We start from the raw sequence: 6100 nt of genomic DNA, 5'->3' as shown, positions 1-6100 counted from the left end.
CTTTTGCATATATTATGCTTGTATCTTCGCTCTTCCCTCGCACTAAACGAACATGAAAATTCATGTCTGCTGTTTCCTATGTAACATTGTCTGTCTTCAGCATTTGCGATCTCATTGTTTCAAGAGACCAGAATGCTGGGTGACTCTTGTGCAAGGGTAGTCCAGAAGAGGGATAAGGGTACTGAGCTGATGTGTTCATATTCATGTTGATCAAAATTAATTTCATAATGACGATGAATGGCGTATTAATTGATTCCTTCGTGACGATCAACAAGGATTAATAATGCAAGATAAAGCCATTTTAAGAAGCAGAGAGGTTACGGATATAGGGTATATTGAAGCCCACACCATCGCCGCTAAAATTCACCTTACGACTCTCGTCCAGTCTTCACTCAGTCTTTCTGGCGTATTCATTTCATCGCCATCTTGTTCGTCCACGCTTTTCTCATTCCCGATCCAGCATGGCTATTATCCTATAGCGCAGTTACTGAGAACCTATCGTTACCACATGCACACTAAGTACTATCTCTTTATACGGCGGCCAAGGCAAGAGTGTGTGCACTAAACAAGAATGTGGCGAAAATCGCTGGACAACCGACTTCATAGCAATAGCTATATTGAATGGGGCATAATGCGAAACTGAATTGAGAACATGTCGTCGGTCACCTAAACGTATTTTCATTGTAGGTCTTCCAATACCTCAATCTCTCTTAAACTTACTAAGCCGGTGTATATATATATATATATATATATATATATATATATATATATATATATATATATATATATATATATATATATATATATATATATATGCATGTGTGTATGAGTATATATATATATATATATATATATATATATATATATATATATATATATATATATATATATATATATATAGATGCATATATATATATCTATATATATATATATATCTATATCTATATCTATATCTATCTATATATTGTACCAACCGTGTGTCACACAAATGAACATAATTCCTTTTGCATATATTATGCTTGTATCTCCGCTCTTCCCTCGCACTAAACGAACATGAAAATTCATGTCTGCTGTTTCCTCTGTAACATTGTCTGTCTTGTTAACTTGTTATGTCCAGTTGCCTTGAGGTTTTGTATATAAAGGAGAGTGTTCTATAACAATATAACTCAGTTAATTGCATCCTGCCTTTGAGTTCACAACCCTTCTCTCTGCCCGTCATAATATATATATATATATATATATATATATATATATATATATATATATATATATATATATATATATATATATATATATACATACATATATATATATATATATATATATATGTATATATATATATATATATATATATATATATATATATATATATATGTATATATATATATATATATATATATATATATATATATACATATGTATATATGTATATACATATATATATATATATATATATATATATATATATATATATATATATATATGTATATACATATATATATATATATATATATATATATATATAGATATATATATATATATATATATATATATATATATATATATATATATATATATATATATATATATATATATATATATATATATGTATATATACATATATATATATATATATATATATATATATATATATATATATATATATATATATATATATATATACATATATATGTATATATATATATATATATATATATATATATATATATATATATATATATATATATATATATATATATATATATATATATATATATATATATATGTATATATATATATATATATATATATATATATATATATATATATATATATATATATATATATATTTATATATATATATATATATATATATATATATATATATATATATATATATATATATATATATATATATATCTATATATATATATATATATATATATATATATATATATATATATATATATATATATATATATATATATATATATATATATATATGTTTGTATAACAGATTTTGAGCTAAGCGAAAAATCTATTTTTGGGTGAGGTAGCCATGTCCTCCTGATGGAAGTTCCTATTTGGTAGCTTTCTAAGGTATATTTGACTGCAGTGATATTCCCAGAGAATTTTACCTTAAGGTATCCAGAATTCTTACTCCCGGAGCGAATATCCCTAAATAATATCACAGGGATATCGCATAATATTAGAGGATGTATTCTTGACACGTCACATAGCTATCTTCGCCCCGAACAGTATTAACGCTTCGAGGGGGATATAGTGACAAGAATCCGAAACGAGAATGAAAAGAGATCCGCTCATAAGGCATCTCTCCTATTCCGTTTCCAGTCTGTATCTGATGAAGGCGGTGGTGCCCTCTTCATTCCTTGTAGCGATATACGGGGTGGTACAGATACTGTATTATAGGGAAGGGTCAATAAGCCCTTTTACAATAAAAGGAAGGGTGGTTCCATCTGAACGACATGGCTACCTCACCCAAAAATAGATTTTTCGCTTTGCTCAAAATACGTTTTTTTTGCCCTCAGGCCATGTCGTCCTGATGGAAGTTTACCAGAGCATTACTGTATCTGTGGATTCTCAGTCAGTGCCCTACTCTCAAGAAAGTATTTTCCTGGTCCGTCTAGACCTAGAGACCTATGATGTTACCGTCATACATCATTTCTTCTAAGCATGAACTATGTTAGTGCTTCCTGCCCCCTACAGGGAAGAGTCATACTAGACTAGAAAAGTCTCGAGGAGTACATAATAACCTATGGATGACAAAATGACAAGCTTGTATAGTGGTCTCGCCCTATACATTATAAAGCAAAGTTGGTCTAAGAGTCGCCAAAGTCAGATTGAATTTGTGACACCTTCCCCAAAGTGACCCCTCGTAATAACTATCGGATAAAGGTCATATCCGCATAGGAACAAATTTGCATCTCTGCCACTCTCCCGTTAGGGTACCACCTCAACCCTTCCTAAAGAAGGGTTAAGGAGAGTGGACTTTTCTTTAATCAGGGAACAATCTTAAAAGACATACTATGATAAAAATATCCATATTTTATTCTAAATGCTCAGTACATATCTAATAAAAAGGAGTTTGGGCGAATAAAATGCAGGGTTCACTATGAACTAGTTTATTAAAATTTAATAAATGTGCATATCAGATCTACCTTTATAAATTTTTTTTAAAAAGTGGACGATATCTATTAAAGCACAAAGAAAACAGTCAACAGAAAATAACGTTTCATCTACCATGAAACAGACTTGCCACTTTAATTGAATAAGTAATAATACTACAGTCTGTATACTGTTTAATTACACTTGCGAAGGAACGCTTGGCACAAGTGTCCGTATTATGCTATAGTTCACCAACGTCAATGGAATAGTTTGTAAGGACACTTTCGTGGCCTATCGCTCAGTGTGTAGTACACACAGTGACTACACACCCACCCTCTTAATTAATCGTCCCAAATTAATTATACTGTTCCTTGCAGAGTTAAAACGGAAGGTTAAAGGATTCTACCTGCTGCTACCACAGATTACTTGAGTTGCTCCTCTTGCTTTGCATAGTGCATAAAGAACACCTTGGATGACCACCAGCTGGTGAACGAACAAATATGTTCATGGTCCATATAAATAAGGAAATTTTATGGAAGAAGCAACTCCTCTCGGATCATGACTAGCGGGTGTACTGTCAGGACCTGATTCGCGAATAATACATGTGAGTTTCGCCATTAGTAATAGAAAACCTTGAGCCCGAGGTTTCTCCTCCGAACAGCTGTCCTCCCATAGGACCTTTAGGCACCCCACTGGACATAGAGATACATCTTCCTTCAGAGGGTAGATTCTCTAGGGACCCCACCTGATGGTGGGTAGCATGTTCTTTGAAAGAAACTAGGGAGAGAAAATCATAAGATGTAGGTTTCTGGTTTTCTTTAATGAAGCGAAGACAGTCGACTTCTGTACTCGCTGAGACAGGGATGGATCTGGTAGGGGAACAAATTTTAGGCGTAGTTCCAATGCCAGAGGGAACCACACGCTATCTGGCCACTTGTGGGCCACTATTGCTGCATTCCCTTTCAAGGATCTCAGCTTGTCAAGGACCTTCAAAAGGAGGTTGTGCGGAGGGAACAGATAAATACCGGACCATCTGTTCCAGTCTAGGGACATAGCGTCCACGGCCTCCGCTAGCGGATCCTCGTATGGGGACACATAACGATCCATATTCTTGTTGTCTTTCGTCCCAAAGAGGTCTATCTGCAGCTCCAGGACTTGACTCGAGATGAAGGAAAACGATCCTGCGTCAAGGGACCATTCTGACTCTACTGGTGTAAACCTGGATAGAGCGTCCGCTGTCACATTCCGGAACCCTTGAATGTGAACTGCTGACAGGTGCCATTTTTTCCTTTATGCCAAACGAAAAATGGCCAACATCACTTGGTTGATTTGAGGTGACCTCGACCCTTGTCGATTCAGGCATCTCACTATCACCTCGCTGTCTAGATCCAGTCTTATGTGGGTCGAGTGGCGAGGAGATACCTTCTTTAAAGTCAGAAGCCCTGCCATGGCTTCTAGAAAGTTGATGTGAAATGACTTGAAGAGATTGGACCAAGCTCCTTGGACACTCATCTGATGAGAGTGGACCCCCCCCCCCCCAGTCTTCCTTTGAAGCGTCTGTGTGGATAGTTACTGACGGGGGAGGAGGTTGAAGAAGTATTGATTTCTTCAGTTGCTTGGCATTTGACCACGGCTTGAGAAGCGATCGCAGTCGAGTCGGTAGAGGTTTTATTAGATCTCTTCGCGCGTTTGATGCGTATTTCCTCCAGACTCCTGTTGCATCCTTTAGCTGTGCTCTTAGCACTGGGTCTGTTATTGAAGCAAACTGTAGAGAGCCCAGCACTCTCTCCTGTTCGCGTCTTGATATCCGTTTGGATTTCAGCAGTCTCTTGACAGATCCTGTTATTTCCTTCCTCTTCTTCCCAGGAATGGAAAGTCGATGTTACTCCAAATTCCAATGGATTCCCAACCACTGAAATTTTTGAGCTGGAGAAAGTTGATACTTTTTTATATTGATCTTGAATCCCAGATGTTCCAGGAACTGGATCACTCTCTTAGAAGCTTGCATGCATTCTGTCCTGGATGCTGCCCACACCAGCCAGTCGTCCAAGTAGGCTACTACTTGGACCCCCTTTAGGCGTAATTGACGGACGGCTGCGTTTGCGAGCTTCGTGAAAATCCTTGGGGCTATGTTTAGCCCGAAAGGCATGGCTCTGAAGGCGTAAAGTTTTCTATGTAACTTAAAGCCTAGGTAGGAGGAGAGGTGGTGATTAATTGGAACATGCCAATAAGCGTCAGACAAGTCTATATAGAGAGTATATGCCCTCTTGGGCAGTAGGGTCCTTATGTGTTGAAGTGTGAGCATTCTGAACTTATAGTTCATTATGAACTTGTTGAGTGGCGACATGTCAAGAATTACTCTGAGTTTATCTGAGTCCTTCTTTGGAACACAAAACAGCCTCCTTGAAATTTGATGGACTTAACTTTCCGAATCACTCTTTTGTCTAAGAGCTCTCGGACGTATTCTTCCAAAACGGGGGTTGAGTGTTGGGAGAACTGAGGAAATTGAGGTGGAGGGCTGCTCCAACTCCAACCTAGTCCATTCTTTATTAGGCTGTGGGCCCAGGGATCGAAGGTCCAGAGATTCCTAAATAGCTGTAGCCTCCCTCCTACAGGAAGCATCTCACTTCTGTTGTTGTGGACCTGAGGCCTTGCCTCCTTGACTGCGTCTTCCCCTGAATCCCCTTCCTCTTGAAGGGCGTCTAGAAGAACCTCTGGCTGTTCCTCTAGCCCTCGAACGAAAGGAAGAGGTCTGCCTTTCGAAGGCTGGGTTAAAAATTGGCGACTGAGTCGCCACTTGTTGAGGTACCAGTTGGTACGTGGTTGGAGGTTGTGCCATCATCTGAGGCACTGCGGTCACAGGAAGTTGTGGCTGTTGATGCTGTCGGTAAGGTATAGCCGGCCGAGAAGATGGCCCAGGCCTTTTTGTCTTCCTCTTGGGTTGGAGACCCTCTTTTTGAGAAGACTTCCTCTT

This window comes from Palaemon carinicauda, chromosome 17, assembly GCF_036898095.1.
Source record: "Palaemon carinicauda isolate YSFRI2023 chromosome 17, ASM3689809v2, whole genome shotgun sequence".
Classification (NCBI taxonomy): Eukaryota; Metazoa; Arthropoda; class Malacostraca; order Decapoda; family Palaemonidae; genus Palaemon; species Palaemon carinicauda.
This window is presented reverse-complemented; position numbering follows the sequence as displayed.